At 41.7% G+C, this 19439-nt stretch overlaps 1 long non-coding RNA gene across 1 annotated transcript in view; it reads left to right on the forward strand.

Moving 5' to 3' along the window:
• Positions 1–19439, forward strand: part of LOC121137121 — a 77520-nt gene that overhangs the window by 49673 nt on the left and 8408 nt on the right. The window contains exons 2-3 of the long non-coding RNA XR_005874348.1: positions 13199–13278; positions 18630–18726. This is a non-coding gene — a long non-coding RNA (uncharacterized LOC121137121). The remainder of the gene's footprint in view (positions 1–13198; positions 13279–18629; positions 18727–19439) is intronic.

Below are 19439 nucleotides of genomic sequence, written 5' to 3' on the forward strand. Positions count from 1 at the left end.
CTTTCTTTTCAGTTTCCCTAACCTGTGTTTGCTCCTATTCCCACAGCTTTTACTGAAAACATCCTCTTTCATTGCTTGTCAGAATGATGCCTGGCTTCCTCAGGCAGTGTCTGTTGACTGCTTCTTCCCTTGAAGATGACAGATAGCCCCCGAGTTTGTATCTCTGAGCTCATTTTCTCTGGGGAAACAGACACCTTGCTTGGCTTTTCACGTAAGCTCACCTTCCTGCTGGACTCACGCCTAATGGCCTGGCCTCTGGTCGCTGTGCTAGCACTGTCTCACACACATTGTGTAGTCTGAGTAGAGCAGCTCTTTATGGTAGCCCAGAGAGGCCAAGGCCTTATCAGCACAAGAAACCTCTTTCCCACCTTTCTTGTAAGTGCTCCTACTCCTGCCTTCCTCAGCTCTTCAGCAATATTATCTGTCTTCCAGTTATTCTCTTTAGACCCTTGGGGTCCCCACCATCGAATTCTGCTCCTTCATGACTGATGGCCAGGCATTTTCAAGAGCTACTGATTACATTGTGTAAATTATAAGTTTTAATACCCTGTCATAGGACTTCCGGTATGATTTGGATTTGAGATGTTTCTCAGAGGCTTATATTTTTAATGTCTGTTACTGCTATTTTGGAAGGGGCTAGAATCTTTGGAAAGTGGGTATACCTGGAGGAATTAGATTACTACGACTGTCTTAAAGATCATATCTATTTAACATTCCCCTTGCTTTCTGCTTCCTGTCTACCACGAGGTGAGGAAACTTCACCCCACTTGCCCCTTGTCACCGTGTTCTGCCCAAGAACACAAGGCTAGGCAACATGAACTGAGCCCTATGACATTCTTTCCTGTAAGTTGTTAATTCTGGCATTCCATTACAGCCACCAGAAAGTAACTAAGGAAATTTAGTTTTCTGCAGCTTTGCTTTTAAAGTGTTTCCCTAAAGCAGGGTTTTGGTTCTATTCGTTATATATGAGGACCTCTTTAGAGCTTCCATTGGTCAACGGAATAAATTCCAAATTTCAGAGTGTATAAACCCCCTTTCTCTGGCTCCAGCCTGCCTTTCTACCTTGCTCTCTGATTTCCATTTGCCAAGATTCTACCCCCCTTCAGAGATGCCGTCTTAGATGCTTTTCTTAGGGGAAAGCTCAGTGTCCAATATCATTTGCCTATAAGCCACAGACACAAAGGGTATTCACACTGTATATATTTGTAAAGAGCTTGCTTGTACCCAACAGAACTTTAATAGTCACTCCCAAAGCCACACTTCATCACTGAGGGTAAGCAGGGCAGGCACTCAAGACAAGAACCTGGGCTCAGGAACTGAAGTAGAGGCCGTGGGGGAACACTGCTTACTAGCTTCTACCTTACATATGCAATCTAGAACCACCTGCCCAAGGTGGCACCATCCATGGGGTAGGCCCTCCATGGCAAAAGCCCCTCTCCTTCAATTATTTAACCAAGAAAATGCCTCAAAGGTTTGCCCTCAGGCCAGTCAATTTGAGGGAACTCTTCCGTTGAGATTCACTCATCTCGGGTAACATCATTTTGTGTCAAGTTGACCTAAACTAACCAGCAAAGAGTCCATTGGCATGGAATTCTAGAATGGCCAGAATTAATGTCTTTTTGGAGCAAACAAATTAATGTTTACCTGGTTCTGAGGAAAGCAAGAAGTTTATCTTTCAGAAGATCATGAGGATACTTTTTGGGCTGATGAAATTATCCTCCATCTTTTCTTTCTTCTTTGTTTTCTTTTTTGGATAACAGTTAGCCAAGGATAATATAATCTCTCACAGCTGACTAAGGTATGTACCTAAAGTGGCTGCATTTTGCTATGTACAAATTATATTGCAGGAAAGCTGACTGCTAAGTAAAAACATCTCACTACCTGTGATCTCTGCATTAACTCACCCAGCACTTCCCCACAGACACTCAGAAATATGGCTTATTTCTTTATCTTCAATAAATTAAAACTCTATCTACTGCAGTGTTCCCTAGCCGAGATGAGATAAATATCCCATGGCCTGAACTCTTCAGTCAGGCCGTGTAGTCTGAGGGTTCTGCTGCTCACACTTGGGAAATCATGTACCTTCTTCATTTACCTTCTCTGCTTCAGTCTTCTTAGCTGTTAGATGTAAGAATGAATACCACTGTTAGCGTCAGTGTGTTGTCAGATAGTGTAGATGTGCTCTATATGTAAAATGTTGACTTCAATATTTAGGATTCTGTGAGTATTATATATATATATATTGTGTACTTGTGAACATGTGTGCCCTGACATTGCACCCAGGACCTCTTCATGCTAAATATATGCTCTACCACTGAGCTACTTCAAAAAGTCTCACCGTGCCCTCTTACAAACTACCGTTTTCAAAATGTTCACCGTGTTCTGACTTAAATTGGCAATACTTCTTTATTTTTGAAATTAATAAACAATTTTAGCATAGATTTAAGTGTGCACTATGGAGAGAGGCTTTAAAAAGATGGTATACACAAAGGATGCATAGACATGCTCAGAGAGTACCTGAGCACTGGACTGTGAGTCCCCAGGAAACCAGGACATATTTTTTGTTCTTGTTGTCTCCCAAAGGCTATGCCATAGTATTTTAGGTAGTTCGTCCAGTTTTTATTCACTTTTAGAATGTGATTAAATGTTGACTTCATTCTAGAAACTTCTCAACTGTGAGTGTTGCTCCATAAAAACATTTAGTATTTCCTCTCCAAAACAATATGGCCCAAAAAGCATTAATAATTCTATTTTTTTAGATAGGGTCTTAACATGTAACTTTGGCTGTTCTGGAACTCACTGTTTAGGCCAGGCTGGCCTCAAACTCAAAAAGATCCACCTGCCTCTGACTCCTGAGTGCTAGGATTAAAGGTGTGCACCACCATGTCAAACTTGCTAATTCCATTTTGAATTAATGCCAGGAGGGGCTGAGTGATCTGGTTTTCATGCTCTCAGAGTTTAAGAACATTGCCTGCTCTTGCTAGTGAGCCCACAATGACTCCATTCTGTGTCTTCGTAGGTCTTGTCTTTATGCTGGAGGTTTCTTCTTTTTACTTCCATCTTATCTCAACCCCCTCTACTATGACAGATTTTTCAGGTAATTCAGTCTTGTTACTAATGGAATATACCACCATTCCTCTAACATCTAAGGACATCCATTTGATGGTAAATGTTGATGACAGAGAGGCTGTCTGTGTTGTCCAGTTTATTGATCCTATGGGAAAAAAAACTAAGAAAACCTTACCATGGCTGGCTCGTGGCTTCAGACACTTCACACGGTTGTGTTCCCCTTAGGGCTGCAGTGAGGGGACAGACCATGGGGGATGTGTAGAGGGAACAAAGCTATTGACCTTATGGCTATGAAGTAGTGTAAAAGGGGAGAGGGAAGGTCCCCAAAATCTCTTCAAGTGCACACTTCCAGTGACCTAATTTCTCCCCCACTTCGTCAGTGTTTTACACTCTGGATAGAGCCACAGACTGGCAACCAAACCTTTGGGGACTTTCCGTAGAGCTCAAACTGGTAGCACTGTTCCAACTTCTAGAATACACAATTTCTGCTTGTAGGCTTTGCCCCTCCCAGAGATGACTGCAGGCTGTACTTTCCCCAAACCCCAACATGTCTCAGGAAGTAGGTTGTCTGGGTATCACCTCACCTGCTTTTGCCCTTCTGCAGACATTCTTTCATTCCTACCTTATTCCTTTGATCTGCTGAAAATATCCTTCTCCATTCTTCTAACTAATATGAAACTGAACCCAGGGAGCAGGCAGGGGTAGCTGGATGTGTTGCCTGAGGTTCTGACTGGGTTGTCCTCCAACAATCGAGGGACAGTCCCGGCAAGAGGGCCACTGCTGACGTAACCCCTGGGAAGGACTGTGTAACATGCCACCAGTGGACCCAAGATTGGTGTTCATGGAGATGCAGTTGCATTTGGAGGATTGACACCCATAACGAAGCAGAGAGAGGACAATGACTGAGTAGTACCCATCCTACCTTCTGTAGACAACTGGCTGGACTCCTCTTTCTCTTCCATTTATTCTCCCAATGATGAGGGATGAGATAACAAAAATTTAACAGACTCAAGTCTCTTATAAACCATGACTCTGAAGTATGCTTTCAGAAGGGAGTGGGAAAGGTGCAGAGAGTCCAGTCAAATCAGTTTAAAACTAACACTGACATTAGCCCTAGTGGGATCCCAAGTGCTGCCCCATTGTTGAGAACTCTTGTTTTGGGGTTGTTGGAGGACACAGGCCGACACAGGTAGCTGACTTTTTATTTCTTCTTTGGCTCAGGGTAGACCCAGTTTCCTCCGTTGGGGCCCCTGTCTTTGTTGAGGCAAAACGGGATCACTGCAAAAACTTTCTTAAATGTTAAGAAGAAAAGCAGTTCAGGAAGCCTGGAGAATTAAAAATGTATCTGAAATATCCTGAATCATTTCCCGTGTGGATTCCTGATGCTCCCATTCTTTCTGCTCTGAAGGCCAAGGTTTGCTGTTTATTCCTAAAGTTCTTGCAAATTTCAATGTCCCCTTGCCTGTTTTCCTAACTCTTATGTCTCAGTCCTCATCAGCATGAGAGGTTTGCAAATGGATGAAAATGACATGCCCGCCCTCTATTAACCTCCATTGCACACCAGGCTCTCAACACGGTGTGATGCATGCATTATTTCATTTCCTCTTCCAATAATCTTGTGTGGTGAATATTAACCCCATTCTACAGATAAAGGGACTAAAACTCAAATAAATTAACTAGGCCAAGGTCACACAAACTGGTGAGTAATGGAGTCAGTATTTTTTGTTTTATCTTCCAATAGTAGCATTTAACACTATCATAATCGAATAATTAATGATTTAAATCCTGATGTCTCCAACTGAATGCAAGAGTCTGAACATGTGGGGCTCTCTCTCTTTCTGCATTGTGTTCTGCAGGAGCTAAGCTATTGAAGAGTATTTGCAGAGAAAATTGAGTTTGTTTGACCAAAAATACTGAGGGATCTGGAAAGATAGTGATGGATACGGATGCCCTAAAGGACCAGGTTTTATAACACTCTGCTGATAGCATTGTCTTAGATAACCTGAGGTGTTCACATTTTGTAGACTCTCAGGGCCATCCTTCCTGTTGTTTTCTCCAGGATGAGTGATAGGACTTTTCTCTTGGTAACAGTTCCAGAAGGCATCTGGAGTCCTGTAACCAGGGTGCAGTTTTGCCCCTGGTATCAGCTGTATAACAGCATTAGTGTGAGTTATCCAAGATGGTACAGTAAAGGAACTATGCAGTTAACAGGTGTGTGTGTGTGTGTGTGTGTGTGTGTGTGTGTATGTGTGTAGGGATCACTACTGCACAAGGCAACTTCATGCCTTACAAAGCTTCAGCATAAGATGCTTTCAGACAAAAAAAAAAAAAAAACCACAGTGGTGCCTCTCAGTAATTGTCTGGTTTGTGCATAATCACACTGAAATGAATCTACTCTGTATGAATAATGGCTGTTGTAGTAAGGGCAGGTACCATTTATTGAATGCTTGTTGTGTACCTCAAACTTCATAAGAGCATCTTAATTTATCCATCAAACCTTGGCAATGAAGGGTACATGCAAGGAAGTTACACATGGCTTGACAGACTTAAGAGACTCCATTTGCTGTCTTTCCAGAGAGATGTGTGTGTGTCTTTCAACTGCTTTATTTCTACCATAATATAATTATTGCAAAAAATGTATTTCTTTATTGTTTTGAATAAATTCTCTGACAAACATGTATAGTAGTAGAACTTGCTGCTTTTCATGCTACAGCATTCTCCAAAGTTATCAAGCACTCTTCCAACTTCACTTATTTCTTAGTTTGGTCCTTTTAGGGCACCATATTCCAGACTCCTTGGCATTCTTGTTCAAATAAATCTATTTTTCTCCACAAATGTTCCTTATGTCTCAGTTCCTGCTAGACACTTAGAACACAATGCAGAAAGAGACAGATTACCCCACATGTTCACATTGTTATAGTCAGTTGGATGTATCAGGAGTTAAAGAATTAATTATGCAGTTACTTACTCAATCAAAAAGGAAGGTATAATTTTAAAATGGATTTTTAAAAGAATTTACTTTCTGCTTGTAGAACACTCAGGATGGTACAGTGCTTTTGACTGCTTTAATTATTTAATTTGTCTAATGAGCCTTTGAGGTGTGCCTTACTGCCTTGCAATAGATCAATAAACTGAAGTACAGAGAAGTAAAATAATTGGTTCAAACCCCCCTACTCTACCTGTCAATGTTGCAACTGGTACCATTAAATGAAGAGCTGTAAGAAATAAATGTGGAGAACAGCATCCTAAGGAAGCAATGCTCCTAGCTACTGGAATGGATGACTGGTAGGGTGGTAGGAGAATGAAAGAGTGAGCGAGATACTCAGCTCACATACAAACAAAGTGTGGTGTGTGTGTGTGTGTGTGTGTGTGTGTGTATGTGTATGTGTGTGTGTGTGTGGTGTGATAAATGACTTTGTCTTTGTTGTGATTGGTATTTTTTCTGACTGAAGTTACCTGGTCAGGAAGCTGTTACATTAGAACATTGATGAAATACATGGAATCAGGCAATGTGCTAATAATCCCCACCAGGTAGACACACTACTCTAGTTCTAGAGCAGATTGGCCATCCCAGCCTCCCTTGCACCAGCCTGCAAAGACTGAATAAAATGCTGGCTGTTGAGACTCACAATGTACATGTCTGCTCCATGGAAAATTCTTTTCCATAGAACAGCAGGTACTGTGGAGGTTAGGGGATAGGCATCTTCTGCAGCTTGGCCTCAGTCATGTATGTGGACTGATAAAGCAGGGGAAGGGGTCTGATATCTTTGAGTGTCTGATAATTTAATTTAAAACAATAATGAATTAATCTGGTATCTAACCTCTATCATCATGTCTGGAATATCACAGATTGAAATCTCTGAAAATAAAATTACAATGCACATAGAAAAAGGCAATCCATCGCTTTGGGGATTGTGAGTACCGAGACATTTTAATCAGATATGGTCTGAATCTGAACTTGGCCTTGTGCTGGCTAGCTTATGCCAACTTGACACAAGCTAGAACTATCTGAAAGGAAGGAACCTCAGTTGTGAAAATGCCTCCATTAGATCCAGGTGTAAAACATTTTTTTTCAAATTAATGATTAATGGGGGAGGGCACAGTTCACTGTACATGATGCCCTCCCTGGGCTGGTAGTCCTGGGTTCTATAAGAAAACAGGTTGAGAAAGCCAGGTGTGTTGAGCAAGCCAGTAGCCAGCACTCCTCCTTGGCCTCTACATCAGCTCTTGCCTCTAGGTTCTTGCCCTGTTTGAGTTTCTGCTCTGTCTTCTTTCAGTGATGAACTATGATGTGGAAGTGTAAGCCAAATAAATCCTTTCCTACCCAACCTACTTTTGGTCATGGTGTTTCAACGCAGCAATGTTAACCTAAGACAAGTTGGTACCAGGATTGTGGGACAATGCTATTACAGACCTGATTATGTTGTTTGGTGGAGGACTGTGAAAGGACTTTGGAACTTTATGTAAGAAAAGCCAAAGCCATTGGGTGTTCAATGCTGGTGAGCTGTTCTATGCAGGAGCTTGGAAGGTAAGAATGTTGAGGGCCATGCAGAAGATGGAGGCCTAGCTTGTGAAGTTTCTGAAGGAAGTTTAAAAATGCTATAAGGGCCATTGAGTATTTTAAATTAAGATTCTGTGGTTCTGGTTAGCTAGGACTGAAGAATCAGCTGTGATTAACACGATATCAGAACTACTAAAGCAAAACCTTTGCGTTGCTGGGACCCTTGATCCTGGTCAGCTGGGGCTGAGAAGTTAGTGGAGATTAAGAAGAGACCAGCATCACTGAGGTGAAATCTTCTGGGAAGTGTTTCCTGAGAGTCAGCACACAGAAGCTGTGTTTCAGAGGCAGCCAAGGGTTGTACCTCATGCTGGCAGCAGGGCTTGTTAGAGTAAACATCACCCAGGTGGTACTGGTTTTGAAGGCATGAAGATGTCATGGAGAGCAGTTGAGGTTTGTCATTGTGACAGGTCAGGAGAGGCCACTGGAGAAGGTGCAGACTTGGTGGCAGTTGAAGGCACAGGATTGAAGGGGTCATGCAGAGAAGTTGAGGCTTCTCACCATGAAGGAAGCCTAGGAGACTCTGTTGGTGAAGTGCAGTCTAGATGCAGCGAGGAACTCCAGCATTTTGGAGATGCCAGCACCATGGGATGACCACCTAGAACAGCAGTGACAGTGAAGTGGAGCCAGCAGGAGCCTAGAAGACAAGCTGTGTGTGCTGCAGGGCATGGAACCAGAGGAGTGACCCCAGGCTTTGGAGAAGTCCAGAAGCCCATAAACGAATCTCAAACATTGAGCATTGAGTTATTTGCACAGTGGGATCTTGATTTTTACTTTGTTCAGATTTTTGAAGTAAGAAAGTACTTAATTTTTTGAGAGACTTTGAACTTTTTAAGAAAAGGTTTTGAAGTTGTATAGAGAATTTGGATCTATCTATCTATCTATCTATCTATCTATCTATCTATCTATCTATCATCCAAGCTTCAGTTTCCCCTCCCTCCTCCACTCTCAGTCCCTCCCCTCTGCCACCTTCTATATTTCTACTCCCTCCAGTCCACTCCTCCTCCTTTTCTGTTCAGGAAAGGGCAAGTCTCCCATGTCTATCAAGTTGCAGTAAAACTAAACACCTTCCCCTGAATGTATTAAGGCTATACAAGGTGGCCAAGTATAAACGAGTAGAGTCCCAAAGCCAGTAGAAGAGTCAGAGATAGCCCCTGATTCCACTATTAGGAGTCCCACAAGAGGCCCAAGCTACACAACTGTGAAATATAAGCAGAATGCCTAGGTGGCCAGTTCCATGCAGGCTCCCTGGTTGTCAGTTGAGCTGGGAGCCTTCCCCATGTGTCCAGGCTGAGAGAGCATCCCTCCACATGGAATGGGCCTCCAAAGTCCATTCATATGCCAGGGATAAATACTGATCTATTACCAGAGGTCCCATAGATTGCTAAGGCCTTCTCATTGACATCCATGTTCATGGGGTCTGAATCAGTCCCATGCTGGCCTCCCAGGCATCAGTCTGGGGTCCATGAGCTCCCCCTTGTTCAGGTCAGCTGTTTCTGTGGGTGTCACCAGCCCAGTCTTGACCCTTTTGTTCATATCTCCTCCCTCTCTGCAACTGGGTTCCAGTTCAGTGTTTAGCTGTGAGTGTCTGCCTCTGCTTCCATCAGCCACTGGATGAAGGCTCTAGGATGGCATATAATGTAGTCATCAATCTCATTATATGGGAATGGCATTTAAGGTAGCCTCTCCACTATTGCTTAGATTGCCAGTTGGTGTCATTCTTGTAGATCTCTGGAAATCTCCGTAGTGCCAAATCTCTCCTCCATGGTGTCTCTCATCCTGTTCTCAATTCTTCCCCGACTCAATTTTCCTGCTCCCCCATTTTCTACTCTCCCCTCCTCTTCTCCCCATCTCTTTCTCACAGCTCCCTCTCCACCCCTCTCATGCTCCCAATCTGCTCAGGAGATCCTGTCCCCTTTCCCTTCTCTGGGGTACCAGAGGCCATCATTTTGGAGTGTGTCTTTGCAGCAATGTAGCTGCTTAGGGGTCACTGATGTACCTGTAAGTAACCCCTTATTTGTGCTCTGTAAGTAACCCCAATAACTTCATTGTTTTTCTAGGCTAGACTTTGGTGGAGTCATACTTTGAAAGTCATTGGTGCCTTATCTGTGTTTCCTCTGGAAAAGTTAACACCAGTGCACAATTCTTCACACTCTCCCCAGTGTCAAACCATAGCCTCGGTTCAGGTGTCCTGTTTCAAACAACTGAGAAACTCTGTGGTTGCCTTGGGAGAGTCAGAGCTTTCTGAGCCTGTCCTCCCTCTAGAGACAGTTCTTGAGCTGCCAGGCCACCTGCAGTTGTTTGGTCCCCAGTAGGACAGATGCATTCCCTTGGACCTGTGGTCTGTGTCATTTAAGCAGAGGTGAGGCTGAGCTGCTGCCCCAGAGGCTTGTTCCCCTGCGGTCTCCCTGCTCCTTATCTCTGTGTGTCATGTTTTCTACCAGCGCATCTAATGGGAGGTCATGGTTCTGTAGCTCTGCCGTTTCCACCGAGTGTTTTACCACAGCTGAGGCCAGCCCTCTGGGAAGTGGGAAGCATGGGCTGTCTCCTCAGACTCTTGATCAATGGAGCATGCATTCAAGATACATTTTTATTCTCCCTTCAAAAGTGTGACCTTTGTAATGCTCTACTTAATCCATAGAGAGTACCGAAGCAAGCAGAAATAAGATGTGGGTGAAGGGTCTATAGTGGGCATCTTTGTTTTCTACTGGCTATGCCTGGCATATGAGGTAGAGGTGTAAGCTGAGCTGGCATTTCTGATTCTGGCATTTAGTCCTTGCATGTTTGCTCATGACTGCTGAATTGAGTTCAATAGTGTTGCCCAAATATTCATGTGACCTAATTTGAAAATAGGGTCTTTGCATGCATATTAATTAGAAATCTCAAAATAAAATCATACTAAATTTTGGGTAGTCTCTAAATTCAGTAATTTGTGCCCTTACAGGAAGAAAAGAGTGCATAGAGAGATAGAGGGAAGACTATAGCAATCTAGAAAGCAGAGATGAGTGATGCCTTTATAAGCCAAGAGATACCTACAGGCCCCAGGAAACTTGAAGAAGCAAAGTAATTTTGTTGACATTTAGGAGGATCTTGACCCTAGAGACACCTTTATTTCATATTTTAGCCTTCAGAACTGTGCAAGAATGCATTTCCATTGTTTTATAATATTAGTTATTAATGCTTGGTAGTACAGCATCATCAAGGAGCTAAAGTGCTTCCTTTAGTTTCTATAGATGGTAGCTGGTAACTTCTACATGGATGAAGATTAAACTCCTCTGTGTCTTGGAAGTATTCAGGGAGATATTAGTGAGGCACTGTAGCCACTAATTGTAGAGATTTTCAGATTTGGAAGAGCTAATTTGTGGAAAGTCAACAAGTCACTTACCTTGCCTGTGAACCAGGGTCTGGGACTCAAGTATAGAGAAAAGTCTTCTATTCTCCTTTCTTCTTGAATTCCTGCCATAACTTTAGAAATTTTGGTGGGAAAGCTTGTGAAGAAAGCCATATAACCCCCCTCTACACCTCTCCGTCCATAACTTAGCTCAGCATTCATCCAGGATAACCCTTCCATACATATCCATCAGATCCACCATGAATTGGGTGTCAGGCTTTTCTCTCCTCTAGACTGTCAGTTACTTGAGGTAACTCATTCATGCTCAGTCAAAACTGACTCAAGTAGAATATTCTGTAATGTCCACATTTGTAATTCATTTCACACATTATCCATTTTCAGAGAATAGTTCAAACCCAATGTAAATGCTTAGGTAATGTGCTCATTTTGGTATTTTTAAATGGCAAAGAGCAGTGTTTTTCCCATGAGGTTTTTCTCTTCCGTCTCTCCACAAATGTCACTGCTTTTTGGTTAAAATTATAGAAAATCATCTGCTATTGTGAGACCAAATCAGGCTTTAGAATTCTATCAACTGTTTTTTCATTCTTACTGTACCACATACTTCTCATACAGCCATGAATACAATCAGTAGTGAATACCATTAAAGCTTGGCATGAACACACATGATGACTCCATCAGTGGGAACAGTGAGTTTATAGATGGTAGAAAATAGACAGATGGGCCAATAAGACCTGCCAAATATTATAAGTGCTGTAAATATTGCAAGTAGCTGTCCATATTCACTAGGTATTTTTACTTGTTTTTGTTTTGTTTTAAATTGGAAGATGGGAATATATGCAACACAAAGTGCAGGTGATATCCATTCATCCACCCACCCACCCACCCATCCATCCATCCATCCATCCATCCATCCATCCATCCATCCATCTTTTTATCCTCTATTCTATATCCTACTATGTGTGAGCCAATGTACTAAGTTCTTACATGCATTAGTTCTGACACACTTATCCTCCCATTTAACATATAAGTAGCCAGTTCATCAGAGGGGTATCAGAATGGGAATTTAGATAGCCAGATTCCTGGATATGAGATCTTAAACACTGTGAATGCGTAATTCACACTATTGACATAAACAAGCAGAACAAATTCTCCTTACTGAGTAGCCCAGCTAGAACTTGGGTCTAGTTTGATGTTGTTTTAGTCAATGGCTGAACCTTCACAGTTGATCTCATAGAATATTCTATATTAATCATAAGAGTACTGACAAAAACCTCATATAATTTACTAATGCCCACAGTTTGCTCTCCTTTACTCCAGAATTACTCTAGTGAAACAGGTGCATGGGGTTGGGTACAGGAAGCACTGGGACTGGAAACACTGACTCAAGCTAAAGTTTCAATCTTAATTTTTTTCTTTGGTAGAATATAAAAAGTACCTGGCAAAGGTCATAACACACCGAATGAGATTTTAGCATTATACAGCCATGTAACCAGTGGTTCCAAGCTTGTTCTCATGACACAATGGTATCCCACAGTCACTCCTTCTGTCATTAGTTCCTTCTAACTAATCATGAGAATATGAATGCTACTATATGTCAGCTCCTGCTTTGCAGATTAAAGTGTAATAAATGTAGTCTTTGTATTTCTGCCACTTCTTTGAATTTCATGAGTGTTTTGAGGAAGAAGGAAAAGGTTAAACTGATTGGTGAGGAGAAAGTTTGCATAGCGTATAGTAAGGAAGAAAGTATCAGGTGATGACTACAAAACAGATGGAAATTAAGTGGATGTTCTTGGCACTCTTCTGGTTTCTTGTGTTAGAGGTAGAGAATCTGTTAGTATGACTTGCTATTATCTATACACCTTATTTTTAAATATGCATATGTAATTATGCATACAAATGAATGCTAACACACATGCAAACATATGCATTCATATACATACATAGTGCATGCAGACATACATATTTATGCTAAGACATATCTATACACACAAGCATTCATACAATACTAAGCTTAGTAAGGTCATGTGATGGCATAACTGAATTCATGGTCATTTCTTGTCATACATTTCTTAATCAGAAAATGTTAAGGGATGATTGGGGAGAGGGAAATTTTTTCTTGATATTAAAAGGGTACAGCATGCTTAAAAATGTCAGCAACTCTTTCTCACCAATGATAAGGATGATACTTACAGAATGTCTATTTCTGTTCTTTTCTCAAGGTGGTAACCCATCCTGGGGATCTTGTCTTGAACAGAGACAAGTGAGTAACTGAGACCACATGTTGATGTCAGTAATTCTGGTGAGTCTCTGTGCACTGGGGTCAAAGCTTGGGCTACAGTGGCACAGTACTGTAGAGGGACATGCCTATATTACTAATGTGTGGTCATTTGCAATGAAATCTGTGAAAGTGGTATGGGAGCTGTCAAGTCAGGTCTAACTCCAAGGGTAGGGACTTACAGGAGTTGAACTAAGGGGCAGAGCCTGTGGCAGTATGGCAATGGTTTGAATACATCTATGGAGACACTGGAAGGAAGAAATAACTAAGGGCTGGATCCAGAAAATGAAGAACTACATGGAGAATTAGCCCAGTGTCCAGTGGTTCCTGGAAGAAGTTCACAGAAATTTCAAAAAAGCCTGCTCTTTCAGAAATGAATGGTTCTTGATCTGCAGGGAATACGATATTATACCTCATAGGTGAGCAGCTCAAGACAAGCTGGAAAGAGCAGATGGTTTCTCTTCTCAGTGGTCACCCATTGTCTGCTTTCAGTCTTTCATGATACCAGTATCCTTAAGAAATAGAGTTAGGTCGGACTCCACTCAGGAAAAGAAATCCTTTTAAAACTGGAGATGGGCCTCAGGGACATACACCAGTGTTTCTTTGATGGCCACTTGGAAGGAGGCAAGAAGATGCCAAATGTTCTGAGTTAGAATCTTGTAATTTTTGTAGATTTTAACAGCACGTATGCATGTGGATAAAACAGTTTCATAGTATAGGGGCGGGGAAAGGAGAGAGACTGACTCAAACTAGAACAGACTAGAGGGTAAAGAAATTTCCCTTTAACTATCTCAATATGTGGCACTCCTTAGGAGACAGAGCCCAGAGTACAAAAGTCTGTTCAGAGTCCATCCTGTAATCTTCTTACTCCACCTTTTGTCTGTTTTTAGTATTTTAAAATTTAGTACACTTAATGGTAGGTTTATTTTTATTTTATTGTTCCTGCATCTATATTCTTCCTCTCCCCAAATTTGTGACCAGTTCTTTAATCCTTATCAAATATATAATGAATATTTATCTATTTATTTGTTTATTTATACAACCTACTGAATCAATTTAGCTTTGCTTATACGTACGTGTGTACGTGTGTTTAGGACTGAGTACTTAGGATTGGACAAGCTATGTGGGAGCTCATCACTGGTGGAAACTGTTTTCCTCCTGTCAGCATCTATTGGCCAGTGGTAGCACGCCATCAAGGAGCAAAGCCTTGTCCAATACCCCCTGGCTATGTTTGCAGGTCAACAACAGTCATTATGCTGGTCTTGTTCAGACCTCCACGTTGTTGAGAGTTCGAGGGTATGCATTTTCTCTGCACTGACTAGGGGACACTATCTAACAGAAGATGTCCTGGGCCTGTGACTTCTGCATTCTTTCCATCTTCTTTCTGCAGTCACTCCTGACCCTTATGTGTAGGTTTCAGATGTGTTAGTGGGACTGGGCATTCCACAGTCACTTATTCTCTTCATTGTGACCAGTTGCAGATCTCTGAAGTAGTCTCCATCTTTTTTAGCTGCAAGTCACTATACGTGTATGTTGTGCCAGCTCTGGGTGAGTTGGTTTGAATATTATATAACACCTGGGTGAACAACAGGAGGTGTCATCCATGTTGAAAATGAATAAAACATGGCTCAATCTCACAAATGCCTCTCAAGCTACAGATTCCAAGGAACCTGAACAAATGGTAAAACAAAATTGATTTCAAAGTATGTGTGTACAGTCCCTGCATACATTTCCCTATTTCTGTGCTTTCAAAGCCCAACCTTACTTATATATTAGAGGCAAGAATTACAGTCTTAGAAGTCTTGTCCAAACCTTTCTCCTAAATTGCATAATTGGATTGCAAATTTAATTCTAACCTAGCATAGATATGCAAAAGAATAAAATATGAGATTTTATTTTTGTCTATAATTAATTTGATCTTTCTCCTGAACTTACACTTAGTGAGTGGAATAAATGAACTTAATATCTGGTTATATATATATATATATATATATATATATCTGTGGTCCAATTTAACGGTTGAAAAGTTAAATAATACCTTCAGGTCATGTTCAGTCTCTTTCTAGAAAAAGGTGAGTCTCATTTTTGGCATATAGGAATATGGGAGTGGGGTGTATGGTTTGGCATTCTGGTGGCATTAAGTTGGGGCACATCATGTTATCTTCTATAACAAGCATTCCTCCCGCACGGAATCCAGGAGCTTGACCTAAGGAAAAGCGATTCCTTCTTCATCTCACTGTGCAATGTGGGAAAGATGGCTTTTCTGTAAGCAGCTTTTTAATGATTGATTCTGTTTCTCTACCTTTTTATCCCTTCCAAACACACCCCACTTCAGTAGACAATCTGGGTACTTACTGTGAAAAAGGAAAGAATATGCCAGAATTATGCATGGGTTTGATGTATAAGCTGACTGATCCTGATGAAGTTCTCTGGTGTGTATGACTTCTGGGTCTTTGGATCCATCCTAAAGGGGTAGACAGCAATATCGTAATTTTGCTCATATTCCACTTACAAGGATTTGGTCATTTGGCCCTGACCTAGTTGTATTGGATAGTTTTTATGTCAACTTGACACAAGCTCAAATTATTTTGAAATAGGAAACCTCAACTGAGAAAATTACTCCAACTAGATTGGCTGGTGGGCAAGCTTGGGTTGCATTTTCTTGATTGGTGATTGATATAGGAGGGCCCTGTTCATAGTGGGCAGCAATACCCCTAGATAGTGGTCTAGGGTGTATAAGAAAGCATGCTAATAAAGCTATTCAGTTCAGTCCAGCAAGCAACACTCTCCCATGGCTTCTGCTTCAGTTCCTGCCTCTAGGTTCCTGCCCTCCTTGAGTTCCCTGCCTTGACTTCCTTCAATACTGGAATATTTGTGGAATATGAAATAAGCCCTTTCCTCCCTCAAAGTTGCTTTGGGTCATGGTGTTTCATTAAGCAACAGAAATCCTAATTAATACATCAGTGAATATAGTTTTTCCAACGTGCTTGAGAAATGGAAGAGCATTGCTGGGATCTAGCCAGGATCTGCTAGAGGAATTTAACTACAGTCCTCTTGCAGGTTCTTCCTGCAACATCTGGTGGCTAACCCCCTTGTCTTCTTGGCTTAGTGTGTTTCTGAAGCTTCTCTAGAAGGCTGGTGAGAACCAGGCTCATAGCTTGTGGCTCTGTCAGCATTGCAGTCATGTCCTGACTTTACTGCCACCTTGCTGTTGAGCCTCATACTGTGTCTGGGTCTGTCTGCTGGTCAGAAAGTTCACTTCCAGGCCCTATTGTAGGTTCATCTGGCTTCTTTGCATGACCTAATAATTCTCAATTTAGCACTTATAGCTATCTAGGAACACATACAAGTCATTCATCCTAAATGTTAGGCTACCCTTTATCACACCACAGGCCCTGATCCAAACCCAGGCTAGTAGGAGACAGGCTACATGTTAGCAAGATTCATCTCATATTTCCCCAAACAAAAGGACAGAAACCTCTCCTGTTATTGTTCACTAGCCTCCTATTCCCAACTCTAAGGCCAGAGAGGGGAAGAAGGACTCTGTTGAATTTTGTGTCTCATTACATTCCTTTCCACCATAAACAGGATCCACTGAGGACTGGTCCTTCCCCCTCATTCTGCCTCGTAGAACAGGTCATTGCACTATAGAAGATACCTGTGGCCAAGGCCAGGTGTTGACCTCAAAGAAAATAGAGAGATTTGAAGAGTGCTCTTATGAGGCAGAAAGTTGGCCTGGCAGCTGTTGAACACACATACACAGGTGCACGTGCACACACACACACACACACACACTTTCAGTGGAGAAACATTACCTTGTTTTTTTTTTACATTCAATCTATAATAATCTTTAATCTCTCCTATGCAAGGAGATGCTTAGGGTAGAGAATAAAGCTAAGTTCTGGAAAGTGCACATACAGATAGAAGAGTAGCCACAGTCATTACGTAGCATTTCAGTTTAATGAGAACACTCTTAGGACTATACCCCACATGCACACATCTAGCAGGTTTGTATTGATTATAGTCTAGACACTGTTCCAGGCAGTGGGCATACTACATCAAACAAAACAGACTGAATTACTGCCCTTAAGAATTCTGAGGTCTAATTGGAAGGAGAAAGTAAGTAAATATATGCATGTATATGACGTATGTACATATAAAATGCTAAATCTTGGTGAGCTGTAAGGAAATATTTGAAGTTAAGGAAGGCCTGGGACATCAGGCAAAGTATCAGGTTTTACAACCCAGAAGTCCTTACCATGAGAGCTTTTCAATAGAAACTGAAGGAAGGAGAGGTTATGCTGCATACATTTTGGGAGAAGAACTATTCTAGGAAGAGGGTTACAGAGGATAAGGGTACAGAGCAGGAGACTATTGGCTTCTTGGAGGAAGGAGAGGAGACAAGACCAAACAGTGTGATGTGAGTGATTCCTAGCGCAGAAGAAGTTAATGTTTCACATGTTATGGAAGCCACTGGGAGCCCTTAGCAGACAACTGATCTGGTCTCACCGTGGTGTGATGGAACTTCTCTGGGTCTGTGTCACTGTTAGTGTAGAGTGCAAGTGGGCCATTCCCTTCTGCATGAACAGTGAAAGTGTCAGGGAATGTTACCTCATGTGGAAACACATAGCGCAGGGGCAGTTTCTTTGTTAGTGGGATCCTCTTTCTTTTATAGGACTGGGGCTGGAAAACCATTGTCTGAAAGACTGACCTTCCCTCATCTGTCTTTGCAAATACATCTTGATTGGAACACAGTTGCAGTTGTCTATCTACAGTTACCTCGGGCTGTCTGTGTGTTACAGTAACAGAACCCAGGAACTTATGTAGAGATCATGCCTATATAAAGCCTGAAATATTTTCTAACTGAGCCTCTTTAAACGAAGTGCTTTCTCACACTGGAAAAGCAACAAAGAACAAACAATTTAAAACCATACAAGATAAGGGAGTAGCTTAGGTTTGAACCTTAAAGATGTGAAATATGACACTAATTATTTATACTACCATCAGCCATAAGATAAAAGAAATGGCAGTTTATTCAGCATAGAACTTAGATATCTAGAGATTTGTGGAGATCAGCAATGACCTTTGGAAGGTTGCTGTACAGCAATGATGCTGGTATAAGAGCCAACTAGATAAAATATTCCATTTGGGTTAGCCTGGGTGCGTTGACAATTGCCCTGATTCCTCTAACAGTCTTGTCTTCTTCTTAAGTATATGCTTAAGTATGTGGTGATTTAGCCTAGGAGATTATTAACCCCTGTTAATCACCGTCAGCTCCTGTATATTGATGTCAGATAATTGCCAATAATAGCTTTGGTACTTCTAGAAATGTGTATAATTTTACAAAAATAATGAGTGTTCTCTTTCTTTCTTAGAACCTATTCCATGCTTCATTCCGCTTACCTCCAGCACAGCCCCAGGAAGCCTCTACAAGATGACACTCCTTGATAATGCAGAACTGCCGAGTCTTGGGTAGGCAGGACTTAGCTCCCTTTTTACTTAGACCTCTGTGAACAGCTGCCTGGCTGCCTAAGTATTTGGCCTCATTGGTTTAATTGGTTACACTCAATGCATGCATAGTCAGTAAAATGTTTTCCAAATTACTTCTAATTAATGTTCTAGTCATTACAAATAGACAGTCTCAGGCTGACTTCAATCCCTTACTCAATGGTCTGAGCAGGCTGCACAGTCAAAGTGAGGTCACAGGCACCCCAGTCAACCAAGAGGGTGGAATTCCTGCACAGAACCATGTCTGTATCTGCTTCTAAAGTCATATGTGGCTTCTTGTAAATGACAGTTTTTCATAGTTGAGAATTAAAATACCTCTGGGCATTGGCATTATTCTAAGAATTTACAGCTCACTGCAGTAACTCTGAGGCTCATCCTTGAAGTACTCTAGAGGAATAACACCGATACGTGATCACCAAGTACAGGAGTATCTTGCCAACACCGAGCCTTGTCCACACGCCAAATGAAGCTGTTTTAGTCCTATGAGAGCTGAGGCTGCAGGGTCATTTTGTCCTTGAATTAGCTGATTTTATAAGAAGTGTGTGTTGATTCCAACTAGAGCTAGATTGGAGTTGAACAGGGTAAGGACCAGAGTGATTGCTTCATTTAAAAGGTTTGCACTGGGCTCAGGAAGAGTGTGCCTTCCTAAAGTCCTACTCCTCTGGTCTTGCTTTATC

The sequence above is a fragment of the Mesocricetus auratus genome, unplaced genomic scaffold (assembly GCF_017639785.1).
Source record: "Mesocricetus auratus isolate SY011 unplaced genomic scaffold, BCM_Maur_2.0 Super-Scaffold_100676, whole genome shotgun sequence".
Lineage (NCBI taxonomy): Eukaryota > Metazoa > Chordata > Mammalia > Rodentia > Cricetidae > Mesocricetus > Mesocricetus auratus.